The sequence below is a fragment of the Procambarus clarkii genome, chromosome 46 (assembly GCF_040958095.1).
Source record: "Procambarus clarkii isolate CNS0578487 chromosome 46, FALCON_Pclarkii_2.0, whole genome shotgun sequence".
Classification (NCBI taxonomy): domain Eukaryota; kingdom Metazoa; phylum Arthropoda; class Malacostraca; order Decapoda; family Cambaridae; genus Procambarus; species Procambarus clarkii.
The window spans coordinates 30,789,642-30,815,058 of record NC_091195.1 but is presented as its reverse complement, the minus strand read 5'-3'; the positions used below and the strand labels follow the sequence as shown (position 1 = coordinate 30,815,058).

General features: G+C 43.4%; 1 protein-coding gene across 1 annotated transcript in view; it reads right to left on the bottom strand.

Moving 5' to 3' along the window:
* Positions 1 to 8,853, bottom strand: part of LOC123770545 (uncharacterized) — a 107,969-nt gene extending 99,116 nt beyond the window's left edge. The window contains exon 1 of the mRNA XM_069301892.1: positions 8,777 to 8,853. The gene's annotated coding sequence lies outside the window, so the exon portion shown is untranslated. The remainder of the gene's footprint in view (positions 1 to 8,776) is intronic.
* Between the last annotated feature and the right edge of the window lie 16,564 nt (positions 8,854 to 25,417).

Genomic DNA, 25,417 nt, shown 5'->3' with positions numbered 1-25,417 from the left:
TCCAGTTTAACATCTCGGTGGAGGTGTGGAGAAGTACATCAGGCAGGTTTGGCCTTACATCTGCAAGTTTCCTTTGTGCGAGAGTTCCCCAGTCGTACAGTTCTGTGGACGAGACAGCCTCGCCGTTCCAGTTTATGAAGCATGTGTGTCCATTTGGAGTTGTGTCGCCGTACTAATTTGGTTTGTGTTTCTTTTTCTAGAACCCCAAACCAAATTCCTTTTGGTGGGGAGGTGTTACGAACCCGGATCCAGCGTCCGAGCACGGAGCAGTAACGACCACGCCATCTGTGGGTCAGCTCCCGAAACCCCCGCCAAACGGACGACGACACCTGGTGAGGACGGCGAATACCGGCCACAAGGGCCAGTTTCCAGTCCCGTTCAGCACTCTACACCGCCGCCGCTGACCTCTGGTGAGGTGGTGCTCAGACTACAACGCCATCTATGAAGTGGATGTGTCGGGCGTTTGTGTCTGAGCCTGTAAGTAAGGTGTTTTAGTGTCCCAGTTATTGATGACGTGTCTGCTTACAGAGTCGACCTGGGACTGCTGTGAGGGAAGTTGAGTCAGTCTACCCGAGGCAGCCGTCTCCTTACCTTGTGCTTTGCTGCAGCAGTTGTGAAGTCGTCCCCCAGGAAGAACACTGTGGTGTGTTAGCCTGCCAGTGGAGTGGCAGTGAAAGGATTACCCGGGACCGACTGTTGGAGACGATCATCCACTGGGGTATTGAGGACAGGAGCGTGATTTGTGGTGTCACACGAGGCTCCTGTCTAGGGCGTTCCCCTTATATCGTTCGTGGAGTGGCCTGACCAGTGTTGTGGGTCCGGAACCTGCCAGCAGACCGGCTGGATTTGTGGTTGACGGCCTCCACGGCGGTGCCCCCAGTGGACCTGTGTTTTGGCTGACCTGTGGCCAGGGTAGGCTCAGCTTCTCAGAAGGATTCGTTGTGAGGCCACGAAGAAGCACCAAGGACTCAGCACCGAGAGCGAGGATCCATAGTCTTCAGAAGAAGACTTCAGTGTATTTTCCCCTGTAAATAAGTGTTTATTCCCCTCCCCCTGTGAACTCTTTTATATCTTATTTATATATTTGGTGACGGTGAATTATAATCTTAAGTTCTTAGCTTTCTTTCCCTTCCCCCTTTAAGTTACTTGCGTCACGGATCACATCCCTTGATAGCCACTACTGGCTTGGGAACGGATATATATCTTCCTCTAACAACATCAGAGTAAGAACCCCGTTGCGTCCCGAGAGGGCCGTAACAGTTACGCTTCCTTCCTGTCCTTCTCCCTCTCGCCCTCGGGCAGGAGACGCCCTTGTGGCGGCGGTGCCCCGGTGGGTAGGCCCAAAACTTTCTTGTTAATGGCTGCCTTGCGTCAGCCGGTGTCGTCCGGCATCTTCTTCCTCAGTCGTTTGTCTGGACGGAGAAACCCAGCTTGTTTGTCCTAGTTGTTTGTCCGTCTGGTGTTGCTCGTTTTGTCGGTAACTAGGCATTTGGCTGGTGTAGCCCATCCTGTTCGTACCTAGACGTTTGTCTGGCTGGTGTAGCCCAGCCTGTTTGTCCTAGACGTTTGTCTGGCTGGTGTAGCCCAGCCTGTTCATACCTAGACGTTTGTCTGGCTGGTGTAGCCCAGCCTGCTCGTACCTAGACGTTTGTCTGGCTGGTGTAGCCCAGCCTGTTCGTCCTAGACGTGTGTCTGGCTGGTGTAGCCCAGCCTGCTCGTCCCTAGACGTTTGTCTGGCTGGTGCAGCCCAGCCTGTTCGTCCTAGACGTGTGTCTGGCTGGTGTAGCCCAGCCTTTTCGTACCTAGATGTTTGTCTGGCTGGTGTAACCCAGCCTGTTTGTCCCTAGACGTTTGTCTGGCTGGTGTAGCCCAGCCTGTTCGTCCTAGACGTTTGTCTGGCTGGTGTAGCCCAGCCTGTTTGTCCCTAGACGTTTGTCTGGCTGGTGTAGCCCAGCCTGTTCGTCCTAGACGTGTGTCTGGCTGGTGTAGCCCAGCCTGTTCGTCCTAGACGTGTGTCTGGCTGGTGTAGCCCAGCTTGTTCGTCCCAGTTGTTGTCTGGCCAGTGTAGCCCAGCTCGTTCGCCCTAGACGTTTGTCTGGCTGGTGTAGCCCAGCTTGTTCGCCCCAGACATTTGTCTGGCTGGTGTAGCCCAGCTCGTTCGCCCCAGACGTTTGTCTGGCCGGTGTAGCCCAGCTCGATCGTCCCAGACGTTTGTCTGGCTGGTGTAGCCCAGCTTGTTCGCCCCAGACGTTTGTCTGGCTGGTGTAGCCCAGCTTGTTCGCCCCAGACGTTTGTCTGGCTGGTGTAGCCCAGCTCGTTCGTCACAGCTGTTTGTCTGGCTGGTGTAGCCTAGCTTGTTCGTCACAGCTGTTTGTCTGGCTGGCGCAGCCCTGCTTGTTCGTCACAGACGTTTTTTCTGGCAGGTGGGGCCCAGCTTGTTCGTACACAGACGTTTAGTCTGGCCTGTGTAGCCCGATCTGTTCGTAACCAGTCGTCTGGGCTGGCCGGTGTATCCCGGCTTGTTCGTACCCAGTCGTTTGGGCTGGCCAGTTTCTCCCGTTTTGTTCGTCCCCAGATGTTTGCTGGCACGGTGTCCCACGTTATGTTCGCCCCAGTAGTTGGCCTGACCGGCGTAGACCAGCCTGTTTGGTCCTCGACGTCTCGCCCACTCGGTGTAGCCGCCTGTTGTTCCGGCACGTACACGTTCCCTCCTGTTTTCCTGTCTTGTCCTACCCCAGCGCAGGCGCATGCCGTCGAGCAGTCTGTCCATTTGGGTGGGCTATGTTATGTTATTATCTTTTATTTAAGTTTTCTAAATTAATTTTTGCATTGTTCAGCTTACAGTTATGCCTTGTATTTACTTACTATTCCTCTTGCAGCGTTAATACAGTGTCCTTTGCTGTGGGATACTCAACTAATTTTGTTTCACTTTTGAGAATATTATTGCTTTAGGCTAGCCATTCTCCCTTGATTAGTACTGTTTAATAACCATTCCATCCCTTGAACTTTAGAGTTTTACTCTATCCAAACCATACCATGCATTATTACTGTTTAACCTACCTCCTATCCCTTGATTAATCCCGCTTTCAGCTACCAACTCTTCCCAAGATTCACTGTTGTTCTTTTATTTGTTCAGCTTAAATACAAGTACATTATATTACGGTCTTATTCTATTTCTTGTTCAGTTTCAGTTTGTCGGGTATTTACACCGCTATTTCTTCTGTTTCCTAGCTTTGCTTACGCCCATGCCTTGCTTGCTGTTTTGGCTTCGCTATGTTATTGTTTATTTAAGTTTACTAAAAATTATTTTGCAACCAGTCCAGCTTCAGTTATGTCCGGTATTTACTTATAATACTGTTGCAGTGTTAAAGCAGCGCCCAATGCTTACATTTTCACCTTTCCACAGTGGCAAGAAGCCGGATCATGCAGCAACTGCAACACGGAAGAGGGCTCGGGCGGCGTCGACGCGAGGACAACAGCGCAGTGGTGCAAGGACGCAGCCGGCCATGGCCAGGATGAAGCCCGCCCGTTTCGCCTCCCCCTCCTCGGGGGGCTCCTCGGGCGGCTCGGATACGGACGGCGACCACACTTCCCAGAGGCCCACTGCCGGCAAAGCGGCGGGTGGCACAGCGTCACAGCCTCCACCCCTTTCGGCCGACGATTGGACGACGCTGCAGGCGCTCATCGTGCAGGCCCGGGGGCCCCTCTCACGCCACAAGCCTTCCGGCCATGGGGACCTCTGAAGCCGACCCTGCCGCGGCTGCCACAGCCGCCCTGCCCCCCTTCACCGACCATCGCCTACGGGCCAGGGCCAGGGGGCATACGTCGAGGCGACGTGCGAGCTCCTCCAGTCCGTCCTCCTTCGATGAGTCCCCCGAGGAGAGAGCGCCCCCCACTCTTTCTAGCCCTTGGCCGGGGCAACTCCGGGCGACCACGGGCTCCAGCATCCCAGTCTTGGGCGTGCATGTCCCGCAAGCCCTTCGGGAGAAGGTCTGGGCAAACAAGTATGTGGACCTCGGGCACTTGCTTGCCTATGAGCGGGAATCAGGTTCTTTCGAGTCCCACTCTGCGACAATTCCTGACGCAAAGGAGGCTGGTAAGAAGCAGCCGCCCCTGACGCCGGACCAGTGGGCGCATGGCCTTGACATTTACGCCACTATCTACGTCGAGAAGCACCCAGCGGAGGCTCAGGCGCTGTTTACCTATGCGCATTACGTGAAGACCATGAAGACGACCCTCAAAGGTGACTGGATGTGGTACGATAAGGCCTTCAGATGGGACAGGGAGAGGTCGGGCTGTTTTTGGTTGGACTACAGGCTGGACTTGGAATTTCGCTCGGTGCAACGCATCGCCCAGGCCGCTGCTCAGCCGACGAGGCACGAGGCAGGGCGACCGGCAGCACTTACTCTCTCCAGCGCCCGGGCAGCTGGGCTACACCCGGGCTACTGCTTCGCCTACCACTTGAGGGGACCCGGCTGCACTTTCACCTCATGTTCATTCAAGCACTACTGCCCGCGCTGCCGAAGGAGGCACCCTGCCTACAACCCATGCCCTCCAGCACGGCCTCGCGACGAACCCACACAGGAGCAGCGCCCACGTCGCCACCCGCAAGTTACGGCTTCGAGGAGCTAGGCTGGGTTCCAACTGGTTACGCCCCTCTCTTTTTGGACTAGGAGGGGCCCTCAGCCGCCTCTAGAAGGGCTTGCCGAACAGTACTATCGCGGTAGGCAGGTGGGAGAGTGACGTTTCCTTTCCAGTTCGGTAGCTGTAGTTGCTTGGCCACCCTGAGGTTTCCCTCGCGGCCAGCGGGCACTCGCCCTTCGGGGGGGGGGGGTTCCGGCCTGCTGGCCTGCGGGGTGGGGGTGCAGCGCCCGTCCCCAAGTGTTCCGCTGTCCGCAGCTACTACTTTGACTTTACAGCCATTCTACTAGTAAGCCCTACCTTGTCAGGTAATTCCTTCTTCCTTGGCGGCTCGGCCTCTGGCCTGGGGTTATTTTCTTCTCCAAATACATATCAGGCTTCCCCAGTCACTATGTATTTTTCTGCCGCCTGATTATTCTCCAGCTAGGGTTTCCCTTATGTTATGTTGTTCACTTTCGTGCCCTGTTATACTTAGAATAAGATTTGTTACATTCGCCTCACTGCTAATTCTAGACAATAGGACATTAGGTTTCTGCAGAGTTTGTTACTAGGCTATAAGATTACGTTATTCTACTACGGGTGTACAATTTAAGATGTTTCGTGTACTTTGAGTTAGCCACGGCTATGTTATACATTTGTTAAGACCTATTTAGAAGCCTGTTTTACTTCTGCAGAATTATTTATCCTGCCTAATAAATTTACGCCCCCATGTGTTGGTGTCTTCCTTCCCCTGATCAGAAAATAATTTTTTGTGCATAAATGACATATTTGGTGTGTAAATGTTGTATTTTCTTTGTAAATGAAATTTAGTGTGGAAATGCTCTGTGCTTAAAACGGTATATTGAGTGTATTTGTTTTATTATTTACACCCGATAACATTTTATTGTTATGTTATTTACACACCATAACATTTTGTTTAGTAACACATGCACATTTACACAGTTCAGTAACCCCCATTATATATGGTTACTGAAATCTTGTTCTTAAATACATTTGAGGGTTTCATATAGCATAAATTGCTGTGCATCATTTGGTTAGCTATTTGATGGACGTGAGGACAGTTGACTAGCCTATGAACATAGCTACTAATACGCTGAGATGCCAGATGTATGGTAACTACTTGCGGGAAATAGTACGATATTTCAGCGTTTCTGATGTGTAAAATACTAGAATGTGAGCTATTTATTTGAAACTATTATTGTAAACTAATATCGGGTGTGGGGTACCTTGATTGTTTTAAGCGCTGGTAGGACATATATATGAATAAGATTGGGTGGATATGTTGCGAACCTTAATGGAATCTGACCCATATATCATTCAGGTCAACCCATGTGTTGCGTTTCCAAAAGGGTCGCCCATGTTAGAATCGGTGAACGCCCTAGTAATATTGTTGAAAACATCTAAATAACTTATTAAACCAAAAGTCTTTTATGTCAGAAGAACGGCAGAAACTGGATCTATATATGAAAACTCTTTCAGGGCAAAATTTAAAGTAAAACTGAAGATATTTGTAGTTGTATAAAAGTTGCATTTTTCATCGTAGAGCTGGAAATCCGCAATATTCCTCTCAGAACAATGCTTATTTCACGCAGAATCGTTAATAAACGTAAGAGTTGTATACGTCTCAAGAAAGATAGAAACATAATCTTCATTTTAAATGCCTTACCATGGGCATATTTCTATTTAAAGCGAAGATATGTGTATTTTTATAATCGGCGAGCTCCCATCCAGCACAGATCGAGCAACGGAGTAACTCTCTCAGAACAATGCTTATTTCACGTAAATTCGTTAATAAACAAATGTTTTATGTCTTATGAAAGATAGAAATATAAGCTTCATTTTATAGTTCTTATGAAGATACATGCGTTTTAATAATCGCCGAGTTCCGACCCCGCACAAACTGATCGACAGAGCAACTCTCTCTCAAAACAATGCTTATTTCACGTAAACTTGTTAATAAACACATATGTTTTATATGTCCTAAGAAAGAGAGAAATATAAGCTTCATTTTAAATACTTTACCATAGACATATATAAAGCTCAATTGAAGATACATACGTTTTTATAGTGGCATTCAGTAGCTTGTCGGTCATGGAATGCAAAAGCCTACGCACTTGCCAATATAGTGTGTAATTAACAAAGATACGCTTATAAAGCCTAAAATATTATATGCCTTCAGAAAGACAGAGATATGCTCGTTATTGTGAGTGCACCAAAGGAAATATATCTTGTTGGAGAACAAAGATATATCAATTCTAAAATAAGTTTCGACTCTGGCTCGGCCGAGAGATAGCGCGACTCTAGCCCCATCTATTGGAGATTCTGTTCACCTAATGACCCAAAGCTACTCAAAGCCTCCTAGCATTACTTAAATAATGAAGAAATATGGTATATTTATTCACTATAATGTTGGTGCTTAATGCAGAAGACGAGAAAACATATATTTACTATGAAATAATATACTTCCATTATGAAATAAGTAAATATGTGGCCTCACAGGAAGTCAACGGTCCAGGTGTCAATGTTGTGGAGCGACTTATCCAAGATATATTGTTGTCTGGAAAGTGTTTGTTGGCATATCAACCTTCTGTACACAGTGATCCAGTCGTCGCACTTCTCTCCTTAAATGATCGCAAATTTAATTTATTATATTAACAAGTAGAATATGTATTTCTAATAATATATAACATAACTAGCCAGAAAACATTTAAGACTTGTTGAAAAATACATGTCTGGAAGTTAAATCGACTTCATAGAACAATAGTGTTGGTCTATACTAATCGTTATTCGTTAGTATGCGTTCGCTACTTAAAACATTTACTGTACTGATGTAAAATCACCCATGTCTCTTCGCACATGGAACACCGAACCCTAAACACTCTCTGATATATTGTTTAATTAATAGAGATTCACTAATAAAGCTTATAAATAATCACTGATTTTCTCAGAAAAGCGGTGAAATTCTGCGAAGAAGAAAACGCATTACCATGAGTCGGAGACTAACCGACTATGTAGCGCGCGCGCATCCGAGTGGGGTACTTAAATGCAAGCCGCGGACACAACGCCCTCTTGCTCGCCTCTGCCTCACCAGTTACACTACAAAACGGTGGGTCCGTCTAATTATCACAAGCTACACAAGCTTCAGAAAGCTTCCTGGTAATACGTTAGTAATGAATAAATATGATATGTTAGGTTAGGCTAAACTAAACTAACCTAACCTAACCTAACTTATCCAAACCAAACCTAACCAAACCTAACCTAACTGACGCTTGGATCGTCGACTTTATTTGGCGTCACCAGCTCTTTATTTTCGTCTAATTTCTTAATAAAAATATACTTTTTCAGATTAAAATTATGTTTTCTCGTGTTGTACATTCAGCACCAACATTATAATGAGTAAATATATCATATTTATTCATTACTAACATAAGCTTTCTGAAGCTTGTGTAGCTTGTGGTAATTAGACGGACTGTGTGGGAAGAGCTTCGGTCAGCTTGGTGGTATGAAGACTCACATGGTGAATTCGGGTGACAAACCTCACGAGTGTCCTGAGTGTGGGAGGAGATTCAGTCAGCGTGCAAGATTCAGTCAGCGTGGAAATATAAAGACTCGACACATGTTAGTGCATTAGGGGGAGAATCCTTATAAGTGCCTAGAGTGTGGGAAGAGGTTCAGGCATTTTCGAAGTATGACCACTCATGTTTTAGTACATTCGGCTGACAAACCCCACAAGTGTAGCTGCCAAACCTCACGAGTGTCCCACGTGTGGGAAGAGGTTCAGTCTGCTTCGTCATATGAAGACACATTTTCGTGCATTCAGATGACAATTCCTCACGAGTGTCCAAAGTGTGGTGAGAGATTCGGTCGTCCTGTCCCTATGATGAGACACATGTTAAGGCATTCAGTTGAACGCCGTTTCGAGTGTGCAGAGTGTGGCGGGAGATTTATTCATATGGAGGATCTTCCTCATGAGTGTCGAGAATGTCGGAAAAGATTCACGCGTCTTCGATGTATGAAGTCCATATGTTACTGTATCCAGGTGTTAAACCTCACGAATGTCCAGAGCGTGCACAAAGGTCCAGGCAGCTTGGACATATGAAAACTCGCTGGCAGGTACTCACAGGAAGATACTCACAAAACTCACAAGGCTCGCCTCCGCCTGGCCAGATACACTACTAAACGCTCCGCCGCCAACTGTTACGGGGACTGGTCAAGTCGTATACTGCAATTTCGGATACCGGGCTAGAAACAACTTCGTTCACTGAGAAGTTTGTACATACAAAACCATTCCGTTCGTATATGTGCTGGTTTGTGTTCGCTGTTGTTCTCGTCTGAATAAATACATGGCACTTGTTCATATAATTAGCGCTTCCATTATTAAAATTATTATCTATTATTAGAATAACAAGATCACAGGGTCCATAGAATTACCCAAATCGGCCAAAACTACACAAATCGTCCTAGCATTACGTAAGTAATGAAGAAATATGGTATATTTACTTACTATAATGTTGGTGCTACACGTAGAACATGATCAAACCTATTTTTACTCTGAAATAATCTAATTTCTTAACGAAATGAGACGTAAATATGTGAGAGTTGACGCCATAGGAAGTCGACGGTCCAAGCGACAATTGTGTGGAGCGACTTATCCAAGATATATGGTCACCTGGAGAGTGTTTGGGCCGACCAACCAGGGGTCGGTCGGTATGGACCGACCAGGGGTGGACTACGACGCCAGTAGCTCTGTCGACTATGCGCCTTCGACTTAGCCTTCAACGCCACCCCCTGTCGCCTGCAAGGGCGGCCCACACGGGGCTACAGATTGAGTGAAGTTTTCAGTGTTAGCCATAGGCGTTCCAGAGCAGCCGGCCCATCTCCATTACCCTAAGGTACAGTCCTGCCCCTGTTCCCTCCACGCCCGCGTGTGCGGCGCCCTGTTTTAGTTAGGAATATCACCAGTGCCCGGCGTGTTCCCTGTTTATCGGTCCGTCCGGTCCGTCTAATTACCACAAGCTACACAAGCTTCAGAAAGCTTCCTGGCAATACGTTAGTAATGAATAAATATGATATATTTACTCATTATAATGTTGGTGCTGAATGTTCAACACGAAAAAACATAATTTTAATCTGAAAAAGTATCTTTTTATAAAGAAATTAGGCGAAAATAAAAAGCTGGTGACGCCAAATCAAGTCGACGATCCAAGCGTCGGTTAGGTTAGGTTTGGTTTGGTTAAGTTAGGTTAGGTTAAGTTAGGTTAGGTTAGGTTAGGATAGGATAGGTTAGGTTAGGTTAGGTTAGGTCAGGTCAGCCTAACCTAACATATCATATTTATTCATTACTAACGTATTGCCAGGAAGCTTTCTGAAGCTTGTGTAGCTTGTGGTAATTAGACGGACCCGGTCCGTCTGGTTGCTGCGGGCTGTGCGGGCTTCATGGAGCTTCAGGGGGCTTGTGTTGGTGGTGAATACATGTGATATATTTACTCATTATAATGTTGGTGCTGAATGTACAACACGAGAAAACTTAATTTTAATCTGGAAAAGTATATTTTTATTAAGAAATTAGACGAAAATAAAGAGCTGGTGACGCCAAATAAAGTCGACGATCCAAGCGTCGGTTAGGTTAGGTTTGGTTAGGTTTGGTTTGGTTAAGTTAGGTTAGGTTAGTTTGGGTCAGCCTAACCTAACATATCATATTTATTCATTGCTAACGTATTGCCAGGGAGCTTTCTGAAGCTTTGTGAGGCTTGTGGTAATTAGACGGACCCCTGTTTATTATTATTCCCTGTTTATTATTAACCTCATATTCAATTATCATACTTGTTTTATAATTTCGCTACTCATTTGTTTTGCCGCTGATGTGATCCCTGCCGATGATCCAGCAGCTATTGGCTCAGCTGCCTTCGGGCCGGGCACAGCTGCTGATGTACCTGTCTCAGACCCTGTTGGAATATTGTTCCGAACCTTAATGGAATCTGACCCATATATCAACCAGGTCAACCCATGTGTTGCGTTTCCAAAAGGGTCGCCCATGTTAGAATCGGTTAGTTAGACACAGTTATCCTCATTCTTATGTTCAGCTTATCTGCTATGCTGCCAGACGTACGATTCTGCTCAAATTGCGGTACGACATTTGGGTCACTATTTTAGTTTTGAACTCATCACTGCAGAATGCAATGATTACAGTTGTGGTTGACTAAAAGGCATATTCTTAAACATCTGATTAGGTTAGGTTGAGATGGTTAGCCTAGCCATTTTGAATAATAACATTTACCAGACTACATATGCAAGTACCATGCCAAGACCGCATTGGCCATCTAGTGACGTCACACCCCAGTTTGAAAAGTCAGGTCGCTGTGGGGAAGCCTTAACACCTATTTGTTAATGGGAGCTAATACCCTATCCCTGTACTGAGGTCACTTCTTGCGACGTCGCTAAACAACAACGAGTCTGTAGAAATGTATTTGTTTTATAATAGATCAGGTTAGGAGCGTTTGTTCGAGCTTATGAATAAATTATGGAAAATATGAGCAAATGACCGAAAATACGAGCAAAGGTATCCGAATATCGTCTCTGATGAAACACAGCTAGACTACAGTTTAGGTATTGAGAGCGATTAAGAGATTGCACTAATGTGTGAACCTTCTAGGAACCGCATGTAGAATGTTGGCTAAAAGCTTTGTACTCATTGGTGGATCGGACCGCATTATAAGAGATTAGAATATCAGAATGAAGGTAACTGCAGAAGGCCTTATTTCAAAACACGCGAGGCCGCTTTTACTCAATGCATTTCATATATATGTGCACTGAATGAGTATTTTGATTTGTTATATGCTACAGTAAGGTGTGTGGGGGCATGCTTTTGAGCGATTGAAAGACGTACATAGGACTAGCAGTGAAGGAGGAATTAAATAAAAATGGCCGAGTGTTGGTGTAGCCTGTTTTTTGGGGAAAAATTATAAATATCACATAATTTGGATTACTGTCGAATCTCCTGTTGAAGTCTCCCTATGCTCAATAAACGATCCTAGAAGAAAGATTGACAAAGCTTAAATTACATTCTCTAGAAAGGCGAAGAAGCAATAGGGGTGACACGATAGAGGGGATATTAATAGCCCATAATACTATCAACACGAGACAGGACACGAAACAATGGGTATAAATTGGATAAGTTTTAAATTTAGGAAAAAGACCTGGGTAAATACTGGTTCGGTAACAGGGTGAACTCTATAAGTGATAGTTCATGCTTTGTGCTGGTTCCCCTTGTTTCATACGAATAAGAGATAGTGTATTTCATCCATTTCTATGCTCAATAAACGATCCTTGGCTATATATATGGATCCTTGGCACTATAAATATATAACTTCAAGATAAGTATATGGGTTGGGAATAAATACACCACAATAGAAAATAGGCTAATACAGGGGAGGTGAAGACTGGTGACGTCATTGACCATTAACGATGTCTGTGCAAGGGTCAGCGGGGTAACGAAAAACACACGACTCATAGAGGCGCCGTCACCAATTGTAACGAAAAACACGACTCATAGAGGCGCCGTCACCAATTGTAACGAAAAACACACGACTCATAGAGGTGCCGTCACCAATTGTAACGAAAAACACATGACTCATAGAGGCGCCGTCACCAATTGTAACGAAAAACACATGACTCATAGAGGCGCCGTCACCAATTGTAACGAATAACACACGACTCATAGAGGCTGTGTCGAAAAAAGCAAAACGGCGCCTCTATGAGTCGTTTCTCACTACTCACACCATGCCAACACTCCACACCAACACCACACCAACACACCAACACACCACGCCAACACACTACAATTACCACCCCACAAGTTCCACAGAACCCCACCACACTACCACTACCCCACTAGTGGGGTAGTGGTAGTTGGTACCAGAGTGGTAGTTCCACTACTGCATGCAGTCTCAGTGGCGCAGTGGTAAGACACTTGCTCAGCGCTTCGCGAGGGTTTGGCCTGGGTTCGTATTCTGGCCGGGGAAGATTGACTGGGTGCCAGTCCTTAACTGTAACCTCTGTTCAACCAGCAGTGAATGGGTACCTGGTTGTTAAACTATTTGGCGGGTCGTATTTCGGGGAAAATTAGGAATATAAACTAATGAAAGTTTCTACAATTATTTGGGGGCCGGCCGGCTGAGTTGACAACACGCTGGGTATGTGATCCAGTGGTCCTGGGTTCATTCCCGAGCGCCGGCGAGAAACAATGGGCAGAGTTTCTTTCACCCTATGCCTCTGTTACCTAGCAGTAAATAGGTACCTGGGAGTTAGTCAGCTGTCACGGGCTACTTCCTGGTGTACTCAGGTATTTGTACTCACCTATTTGTGCTTGCAGGGGTTGAGCTTTGGCTCTTTGGTCCCGCCTCTCAACTGTCAATCAACTGGTGTACATATTCCTGAGCCTACTGGACTCTATCATATCTACATTTAAAACCGTGTATGGAGTCAGCCTCCACCACATCACTGCCTAATGCATTCCATCCGTTAACTACTTCACTTTGCCTCAAGTCTCCGAAATTTAGTTGATGTTCCTGGGATATTGCTGCCCTCAGGCAGTCGAAGTTTGTAATCAATTCCCTCTTTACGAGCAAAAGTCTTGGGCAACTCATCAGTTCTCAGTGGCTATTTTTACATTATCATTTACAACTAACTTAAGTTAAATAACAACCAGTAAACAGACTGCTGTTTTTTTTTAATTCTAATTCAGGCACTTCCTGGGATAAAACGCGAACATTCCTTGAGAAACTGTGAGGTTCTTATCTGTTTTTCCTCGTAACGGTCCCAAAGCTTCCACAAATGTTCCTGTTTCTCTTTATTGCCCTTGCGGCGACTGGACTTTAGCTTTTGATCAGAAACCAGTTGGTATTGCAAGGTTACCAGGGACGCCTCACGGTATAGTTAGGGGATTAAAATATATAAAGCCAAGTTGTCCCTCACTGCTCTTTGATTCAGACGCTGATGCCATCCTTCTACGTCATTGTTGGTGCTCACCAGTCGTCTAAATACACACCAGTTCCCCAATTCTCACACACTGTTGCACAGCCACGTATTTTTTTATGTAATGAGTTAATTGTGTCATTAAGGGTGGACTGCTAGCCGACTTTTCTAATTCAGCAAACGCCTTACAATTATGTAGTACATACGTACCACATAAGTACGTGTGTGTTACACTCACACACACACACCTTGTCAAGCACAAGACGAAGCTTGAAAAAGTTTGGTGGTATGCCAATAGGCTAGTCCCAGGACTAAGAGGCATGAGTTACGAGGACAGGCTGCGAGAAATGCACCTCATGACACTGGAAGACAGAAAAGTAAGGGGAGACATGATCACTACCTACAAAATTCTCAGAGCAATTGATAGGGTACATAAAGATAAACTGTTTAACACGAGTGGTAGGCGAACAAGGGGACACAGGTGGAAACTTAGTACCCAAATGAGCCACTGGGATGTTAGAAAGAACTTTTTCAGTGTCAGAGTAGTTAATAGATGGAATGCATTAGGCAGTGATGTGGTGGAGGCTGACTCCATATACAGTTTCAAATGCAGATATGATAGAGCCCAGTAGGCTCAGGAATCTGTACATCAGTTGATTGCCAGTTGAGAGGTGGGACCAAAGAGCCAGAGCTCAACCCACGCAACCACAACTAGGTGAGTATACACACGCACGCACACACACACACACATACACACACTAATGCCTCTATTTACCTTGCAGTAAATAGGAACCTGAAAGTCAGGAAGCTGCTAAAGGCTGCATCTTGGGGATGTGTGTTCATTCACCTTCATTCTGATATTCTAATCTCTTATAATGCGGTCCGATCCACCAATGAGTACAAAGCTATTAGCCAACGTTCTACATGCGGTTCCTAGAAGGTTCACACATTAGTGCAATCTCTTAATCGCTCTCAATACCTCAAATGTAGTCTAGCTGTGTTTCATCAGAGACGATATTCGGATACCTTTGCTCGTATTTTCGCTCATTTGCTCATATTTTCCATAATTTATTCATAAGCTCGAACAAACGCTCCTAACCTGATCTATTATAATACAAATACATTTCTACAGACTCGTTGTTGTTTATAGCGACGTCCCAAGAAGTGACCTCAGTACAGAGATAGGGTATTAGCTCCCATTAACAAATCGGTGTTAAGGCTTCCCCACAGCGACCTGACTTTTCAAACTGGGGTGTGACGTCACTAGATGGCCAATGCGGTCTTGGCATGGTACTTGCATATGTAGTCTGGTAAATGTTATTATTCAAAATGGCTAGACTAACCATCTCAACCTAACCTAATCAGATGTTTAAGAATATGCCTTTTAGTCAACCACAACTGTAATCATTGCATTATGCAGTGATGAGTTCAAAACTAAAATAGTGACCCAAATGTCGTACCGCAATTTGAGCAGAATCGTACGTCTGGCAGCATAGCAGATGAGCTGAACATAAGAATGAGGATAACTGTGTCTAACTAACCGATTCTAACATGGGCGACCCTTTTGGAAACGCAACACATGGGTTGACCTGATTGATATATGGGTCAGATTCCATTAAGGTTCGGAACAATATTCCAACAGGGTCTGAGACAGGTACATCAGCAGCTGTGCCCGGCCCAAAGGCAGCTGAGCCAATAGCTGCTGGATCATCGGCAGGGATCACATCAGCGGCAAAACAAATGAGTAGCGAAATTATAATAACCAGTATGATAATTGAATATGAGGATAATAATAAAGGGAATAATAATAAACAGGGGTCCGTCTAATTACCACAAGCCACCCAAGCCTCACAAAGCTTCAGAAAGCTCCCTGGCAATACGTTAGCAATGAATAAATATGATATGTTAGGTTAGGCTGACCCAACCCAAACTAACCTACCTTAACCAAACCAAACCTAACCTAACCGACGCTTGGATCGTCGACTTTGTTTGGCGTCACCAGCTCTTTATTTTCGTCTAATTTCTTAATAAAAATATACTTTTCCAGATTAAAATTATGTTTTCTCGTGTTGTACATTCAGCACCAACATTATAATGAGTAAATATATCACATACATTTATTCGAACTGTAACGGTTCTATTGTTACGTAAAGTATGGTGACAAATAAACACAGACACTAAGATACTATATATATATTTGGTCGAATATACAGAAGTACACCGGTGATACTTTGGTGTGAGTTGAGCGCACTGAGCGTCGGTACAGTATCTCGCAAGTGTCTGCTCTAGACCACACTTGAAAGTAGACTAGCCAATGTTCGCTACACCGCTGCTTATATTGCTCGGGCAACACCTCACCGTGTTGCCCGGGCAACGCCTCACCTCATTCATCTCCAAAGGTTGACAGGAATATTAACACTATATTTGGAGCGAGTATATTATTGGGATAATCTACTCGCTACAGAACTCCCCCTCCCAGGGGATGAAAGGAAAAATACTTGATCAAGGAACTTAGCTGGTCGGTGAATTGTACGCCCTGCTCGCGTTACATAACCATCAAAGTTAACTTCCTCCTCTTCGCTGATGTCATCTAACTGGGGTCGTAGGGTGGGAGGTCGCACAGGATCGTCCGTCGTCGTAGGATCAGTTTGTGGTGCGGCTGGTAATTGGGGTCGAAAAGTGAACTGCGTAGTCGGCGGATGTGTCTCTGGATTTAGCAGTGTCACAGACGTTGAGACGAAGCCTGGAGCAGAGCAGAGAGCTGAGTGAGGCCGGAGTCGTGGAGCTCTATGTGGGAGAGCGTGGCGGCTCGATTGAGATTTGTGAGTGTCTAAACTCGGGGAGCGAGAGCGTGGCGGCTCGATGCGGTCGTAGTCTGCTGTCTGCTCTGTGTCGAAGCTGTAGCGTCTTGGGTTGATTAGGACTGTACACGCTGAGTACTACATTGTTGACTGTGGAAATTGTAGTCTGGTACCAAAAGATGTAGGCAGTGTGTGGACAAGCTCGGTGTAGCAGGAGAGAAGAATGTGCATAATTGTTGCGTCCTTGGGTCGCTGGTGGAGCATTTAGATCCGGGGCGGATGGGCTCGGGCACCAAGACATTAGGAGGTAATGTAGGCACGTAGTTAGGACAACGAGGTAATCACTGCTAGAGCTGAATTGTCCTGGAGGCGACGAAGAGTCGGAAACACAAGCTGTAAGTCCTGTACTGCGCAAAGTGCTTGAGTCGGCAGAGTATCAGAATGCAGTGAACGTGTAGATGAATCTGACGAAAGAGCAGCTTTCGTGGGCGCCCCTGTAGAACAAGCAGTGCCCTGGCAGCGACGGAGAGTCGGCAGGACAGGCTGTAGATCACACATTATGTAGTTACTGATGAAGCTGCCAGATGAGTGAGTAGTGATCGTGGAGCAGCAAGCCGTAGTAGATGAAAATGCAGAGACGATCGCGATGAAAATCATAGCTATGGCAAGGGTGTTGGCAACGTTCCATGACAGGTGGCTGCGGTCCACAGCAAGCAGCAGCAGTGGAGGTCCAGTGAGAGTCCATGTTGTAGTCCATCGTGGCTGGGTATCGTCGAAACTCTCTGGGGTCACCAATGTAACGGTTCTATTGTTACGTAAAGTATGGTGACAAATAAACACAGACACTAAGATACTATATATATATATTTGGTCGAATATACAGTAGTACACTGGTGATACTTTGGTGTGAGTTGAGCGCACTGAGCGTCGGTACAGTATCTCGCAAGTGTCTGCTCTAGACCACACTTGAAAGTAGACTAGCCATTGCTTTTGGCTAGTCTACTAGCCAAAGTAGTGGCTAGTCAGTTTTTAGTGGTTTTTGGCTAGTCAGTGGCTTTTGGCTAGTCAGCTTTTATTAAGCAGACAAGTATAGACCCAGAACTTAACCTCTTATCCACTATCTATGACAATTATCACTTTAATGATCTAAATTGCAGATATTTTGCAGCACATGATGTAAACAATGTATTAACTCATAATCACAATATCTCTGTAATCAATTTGAACGTTTGATCCCTAGGTAAACATTTCGATGATGTTAGTGCCTTGATTGAAGCTATTGACAACAAATTCTCTTTTATTATACTTACTGAAACATGGTTGAAAGAGGATACTACTCAGCTCTTTAACATGCCGAACTACTCAGCAATTCACAACTGTCGTCAACTTCAGAGAGGTGGTGGCACTGCTCTTTACTACCACCAAGAACTAACATGCTTAAAAGAAATTAGAACCAGAGACTGCTATGGGGAGTATATCTTCGCCAGCTTCAGAGTCAAGAGTGCCGAGTCTGTCCTGACTGTGGGTGCAGTTTATAGAATTCCTAACACTGATGTGTCCGAATTCAACTCAAACCTTAGAAATCTAATACTTGATAACAGGCTGAACAAAAACCACCTAATTATCGCAGGGGACTTTAATATTGACCTCTGCGAGCCTGAACACCCTACTGCTGTTAGCTTCCTCAACTGTATGAATTCCTGCTTCCTCATACCCTTAATCACTAGACCTACTAGAATCACTGATAGCACTGCCACGACGCTAGATCACATCTGGACAAACATCACCTCTCCGCTTACTTCAGGTATAATCACCGATAGCACTACAGACCATTTCCCCACATTTCTCTTAACTAACATTAGTAAACCACCTCTTGAGTCAAGAGAGATACGTTTTAGACTACACAATGAAACTGCTATAGACAATTTTATAACTGCTGCTGATAATGTCAACTGGGAGTCCGAGTTAGGTAACATAGTGGACATCAACCTAGCAGTGCAATCTTTTCTTCAAAAAACTCTTAGCCTTTATAATACCCACTGTCCTATGCTTACAAAACAAGTCACAACCAAAAGGCTTAACAATCCCTGGCTTACAAAGGGAATACTTAAATCTATAAATAAAAAACATGACCTTGAGAAGAAGTATAGGTTAGGAATTGTCTCCAAAGAATTCTCAAAGAATTACTCATTATTGCTGTCTAAGATAATTAGACGAGCCAAAACTAAATACTACGAAGATAAATTTACCCAAATAAAGAGCAACATTAAACAAACTTGGAGAACAATTTCACAAATATTGGGATCAAAGAAGTCTTTAAATAACAAACCGACTCTCCTGTCTAATAACGATGGTCAGCTTTCAGCCTCTGATTCTGCTATTGAGTTCAATAGGTTCTTCTCTTCCATTGGTTCATCCCTTGCAAATGATATTTCATCTTCCAGTACTGACATTAAGGACTATCTTACAGGTAACTATCCGCAGTCTCTGTACCTAAAGCCTATTAATTCCACTGACGTCAATGAGATAATCCTTTCCCTTAAAACCAAGTCTGGTGCCCTTGAGGAGATACCAACTTTAATTTACAAAAAAGCCTCCAGATCTTTAGCCCCTGCTATTGCTTTGCTCTTCAACAAGTCACTTGAACTCCAAACCTTCCCAGATATTCTAAAAAAAGCGAGAGTAACGCCTGTCCACAAATGTGGTGATCACACAGATGTTAACAACTACAGACCTATATCTATCCTGCCAAACTTGTCAAAAATTTTTGAAAAACTAATCTATAAGCAGCTTTACTCATATCTAGCCAAACTTAATATACTTCGCCCTTGCCAATATGGCTTCAGACCCAAAAAAAGCACTAACGATGCACTTATTAGTATGCTTAACTCGATTCATACAGCTCTTGATAAAAATGAGTTCCCTGTTGGGTTGTTTGTGGACCTGCGTAAAGCTTTTGATACTGTCAACCACCAAAACCTTCTTCTTAAATTACATCATTATGGAGTCAGAGGACACTCCCTACAATACCTCAAATCCTACCTTACTGACAGGCTCCAATATGTTTCTGTGAATAATAAAATTTCTCCCACCCTACCCATCAACATTGGTATTCCCCAGGGCAGCATACTTGGCCCTCTCCTCTTTCTCATCTACATTAATGACCTTCCAAATGCCTCCCAACACCTCAAACCAATTCTATTTGCTGACGACACAACCTTCATTTACTCCAGTCCTGATCCCCTTGCTCTAAATGCCACAGTAAATACTGAGCTAAATATAGTCCATCTGTGGCTAACTGCCAACAAACTCACACTTAACATTGACAAAACTTTCTATATTCTGTTTGGCAATAAATCCTCTAATCAAATAAATCTCAAAATAACAATACCCAAATTTGTAACAAATTAGATGGCAAATTCCTGGGCATTCTCATTGACCACAAGCTGAATTTCCAGGGTCACATTCTAAACATATCAAAAAAAGTTTCAAAAACTGTGGGCATTCTTTCTAAGATCAGATATTATGTACCACGCCCTGCCCTGGTGACTCTCTATTACTCCCTTATCTATCCATATCTCAACTATGGTATTTGTGCTTGGGGCTCTACTACCCAAAATCACTTACGTCCTCTAATTACTCAACACAAAGCTGCTATTAGGACAATATCCAATTCTGGCCCCAGACATCACTCGGTACCCCTACTCAAATCTCTGAATATGTTAGACATTAAGTCACTGCACATTCTCTCATGTGTATTATACATATATAAAACGCTAAACTATAATGCCAATCCTGATCTCAAAAGCTTCATAGAAGGTTGTAACAGAACCCATGAGCACCACACCAGAAATAAATACAGTTTTGATATTCCTAGAGTACGACTTAATCAAATTAGAAATGCTCTACAAATCAAGGGGCCCAGAATGTGGAATGACCTTCCCAACCATGTTAAAGACTGTACCTCTCTCAACCAATTTAAGTTAAAAACGAAGCTATACCTAATAAATTCCCTGTAACCTACCTTACCCTTCTATTGTCAACCAATGTCTGTTTTTCTTTAAAGAGCGCTGTTTGTCGACATAATTGTATTTGTGCTGCTTTTTCATCTTTGTTTTCATTTCTTGTTTTCATTCTACTCATTATGCTCAATTAGTATTAAGTTTGTCATTTAAGTTTATCATGCCCGAAACGCTTTGCGTAATAGTGGCTTTAGGCATTGTATGTACTAGCTCTACCTATAAGTCAACCAATCCTTGTAAAAATTTATCGTATGTATGTACCTTACCTAAATAAAATTGTATTGTATTGTATTGTATAATGTTCGCTTCACCGCAGCTTATATTGCTCGGGCAACACCTCACCGTGTTGCCCGGGCAATGCCTCACCTCATTCATCTCCAAAGGTTGACAGGAATATTAACACTATATTTGGAGCGAGTATATTATTGGGATAATCTACTCGCTACAGAACCCCAGTTGGAAACAGACCCAACTATAGGATGGGTTAACCCAAGTATCGCGCTTCCAAAAGGGTCGCCCAAGTTGGAAAAGACGAACGCTGAAAGAATATTGTTGAAAACATCTTGATAACTGATTAAACCAAAATTATTTATTAGTCAGAAGAAAGACAAACGCAATCTATATGTAAAACCTCTACCAGACAAATATTTTAAGTAAAACCGAAGATATTTGTAGTTGTATAAAAGTGGCAGTTTTCATCGCTCGTCGAGCTCGAAAACCTCAGCATTAATCTCAGAACCATGCCTATTTCACGCAGATTCCTTAATAAACGTAAGAGTTTTATATGTCACAAGAAAGACAGATATATAAGCTTCGTTCTAAATACCTTACCATGGGCATATTTAAATTTAAAGCGAAGATACGTGTACTTTTATAATAGCCGAGCTCCGACTCCGGACAGATCGATCGACGGAGCAACTCTCTCTCAGAAAAATGCTTATTTCACGTAAATTTGTAAATAATCGTAAATTTTTATATGCCTCAAGAAAGATAGGAATATAAGGCTCATTTTAAGCACTTTATCATAGACATAATTAAAGTTCTAATGAAGATTCATGTATTTTAATAATCGCCGAGCTCCGACCCCTGCATAGACTGAGCGACAGAGCAACTCTCTCAGAACAATGTTTATTTTACGTAAATTCGTTAATAAACACAAATGTTTTATATGTCTTAAGAAAGATAGAAATATAAGCTTTATTTTAAATACATTACATTACACATATTTAAAGCTCAAATGAAGATATATATGTTTTTATAGTGGCGTTCAGTAGCTTTTCGGTCATGGAGTGCAGACGCCTACGCACTTGCCAATATGTTGTGTAATTAACAAAGATACGCTAATAAAGCCTAAAATATTACATGCCTCCAGAAAGACTGAGCTATAATCGTTATTGTGAGTGCCTCAAAAGAAATATAACATGTTGGAGACCAATGATATAGCAATTTTAATTGTAAGTTTCGACTCCCGCCCGGTCGAGAGAGATGGGGCTACTCTCGCCCCATCTATTGGAGATTCTGTCCACTAAAGACCCAAAGCTACTCAAACCTTCCTAGCATTACGTAAGCAATGAAGTAATATGGTATATTTACTTACTATAATGTGGATGCTGGATGCAGAACATGAGAAAACATAATTTTACTCTGAAAAAATATCATTTCATAACAAAAAAAGATGTAAATATGTAATATTTACATCTCGTTCACGCTCGAACGCTCATCCGCTCCTGACGACCCTGCTCCCCCTCCAACTTTATCAGCTGCTCCTTGAGCCCACAACATCCCTAACATGATGTAACAACCCCAGAAGGCAGCTAAGTACCCAGTGACCGAAATATTCGACAAAACCTAACCTACTACCTCATCTCGACCTCATTAGTGTTGCTCCCTGGAGGAAGCTAACCTGACGTTTGCTGCTGCCATATCAACAAGTCTACCCCATCTGCTGCATACATCTCTGCTGCTACCATGCTAAACAATTCTAAGCTCGGCAAGGCCGTAAAGAATGATAGCACACCTATCAGGATGAACCCAACCAGCCAAGCTAGCAACAGGAATAATGCGGCTGTCTCCCCCTTAGGGGCTACCGGGGGGAGTACCGACCCTCCCTGCGTCAACAATAACAAACCTTCCCAGCTGATTGAAGCGTCGTCACTGACTCGAGCCTTACAACAGTTATGTAACCATATGGAGCAACTTAAACGAGCTGCCTCCCCATGTATTGACTTTAAGCGTCCCGCTGATAATCCATGGCTCAGATTATTGACTCAAATACATGATGACCAAAAGTCTATAATCCGAGAGCAGTCGGACCTGATAATGAAGCTTCAGAGTGATGCATTGGCAATGCACAAGGCTAACCAAGATCTGTCTGCCAGAGTCGGCCACCTCGAACATGAATTAAGCTCTCTTCAGATCTCGGTTACTAACTTTAAACCAGCAGAAACCTCTAAGAAGCAAGAAGAGATGTTACAAAAGTTAGAGAACCACTTTAACTCCCTACTACAGCAACACACTGCAACCCAAGACGAATCAGACCAACTTAAGCTCCTTGATTCTGTCATCATCTCATCACAGGATTTTCCCCATGAAACTGACAGAGAAGACTGTACTGCCATCGTGATCCAGGAATTGCGTACTAAGTTGAATTATTCAATCGAAGCAAGAGACATTAAGTCAGCTTATAGAGTGGGTACCAAATCATCTGGTGCAAACAACAGAAGGATACGCGTGAAGTTAGATAGCTGCTCCCGCAAGTCAGACCTTATCACTGCTGCAGTCGCTAGGAAATCCAAGGTTTATGTGAACGAATGTCTTACCAGATTCAGACAAAATCTCTTATTTAAACTACGTGGAATTCGCAATAGATCCACTGCTATTAAACATTGTTTTGTGCGCGATGGTAAAATAATAGCTAGGAAGACTGACTCTGGAAAAACTTATGTCATAACCACTGAAGCACACCTCACTTCTTTCCTGGATGACTGTGGGATATCAGCTGAATAACCAGAACATAATTTGTAGTCTCACATACAACCAAAGTGTACTTAAGCTCTGCCTTTCCTTTCCAAAGGTGTTTATTTTTATTTTTATTTTAATTTTTACTTTATTTTTTGTTTGTCATCTTTGCCTGTTTTATACTCTTAATTATTTGTTCTTCGTTAATCCCCTTGTCACTAAACCTAGGGCTTTTTATTACCCTGTTAATTAACCATTACTAAGCTAATTATCTTCAAGATCATTTTTTTTTATGATTATTATTTTTCTTATTATTTTTTATTTTACATTTATATTGTCAGTCTCTACTGATTTTTTGTGTTTTATTTTATGTAACTTCTGTGTCCTCCCTGGCTATCTATTGGATCTTTATTTTACTTCTAAATTGTTACTATTTTATTGTATCTGCTCTTATTCTTGTGTTTTGCTTTATCGTGTATCTTGTATCGTGATCCCTCTGCATCTCTATGCACACTGATATTGATCCTGATCAAAATCTTCTGTCTCATATCTATACCAACCAGCACATTGATCATCATTATTGCAAGTATTTCACAGCACACCAGGCTAAAAACAAACTCCAAAATAGCACCTATCTATCAGTTTATAACCAAAATGTTAGATCACTTGGTAAACATTTTGACGATTTAAATGCACTACTCACAGCACTAAGTACTAACCTATCGTTCATTATTTTAACAGAAACTTGGCTAAATAAAGACTATACCCAACTCTACAACTTAGCTGGTTATAAAGCCATTCATAACTGTAGGCCTAATAAAAAAGGTGGTGGCACAGCTATATATTACCAAGATACATTTATCTGCAACAGTGTTATTAGTGACAGAGATGACTACTGTGAATATACTTTTGCTCAGTACAATTAAATCCCTTAAATCCTCTTTGACTATTGGAGCCATCTATAGATTTCCTAATACTAACATAGCTTCTTTCTCAGACAACCTAAGGAATCTTATTATAAACAACAATCTCAACAAAAACCACATCATTCTGGGAGGAGACTTTAATATTGACCTGGGTCAACAAAATTGCTCTCAAGTTGACTATTTCCTTAACAGCATGAACTCCTGTATGCTAATCCCCACTATCACCAAACCTACCCGAGTCACTCAAACATCAGCCACTACCTTGGACCACATATGGACAAACATAACAGCTCCCCTTGTATCTGGTATAATCTACGACAGAACAACTGACCACTATCCTACCTTTCTCATAGCGAACATGGACATAACACCACCAAAAAGCAAGAAACTTTCATTTAGGCTACACAGTGAATCAGCTTTAGACAATCTTACAGAGGCACTTCACAATATTAACTGGGATTCTGAATTCAATAATACCCATGATATAAATTCATTAGCTAACCTCTTCCTCTCCAAAACTCTAAGCCTCTACAACCTTCATTGTCCCCTTCTTACAAAGCAAGTAACTGACAAAAGATTAAACAATCCATGCTCACAAGTGGCATTCTCAACTCAATCAACAAGAAACATGAATATGAAAAGAAAGTTAGGATTGGCCTAGTTTCAAAGGAAGTAGCTAAAAGGTACTCATCAATGCTTACCAGTATCATAAGAAAGGCAAAACTTGCATATTATGTGAATAGATTCAATGAAGCAAAAAGCAACATGAAAAACACTTGGAAAACTATCTCTAGTATCCTAGGAACTAAACAACACTCACATAACCAAATAAAACTCTACAAGGATGGGGATATACCGTCAACTGATTTAGAAATGGCAAATGAATTTAATAGTTTCTTTTCATCGGTTGGTGCTAATCTTGCCAGTAAAATCCCACAGACTCAGACACATATTAACACATATCTCTCAGGCAGCTATCCAAACTCTCTTCTCCTTTCACCAATCAGCCCGGCAGATGTTGTGTCCATCATACACTCTCTAAAAACCAAGGCAGGGAACACCAGTGAAATTCCGTCCATTGTGTACAAGAGAGCCT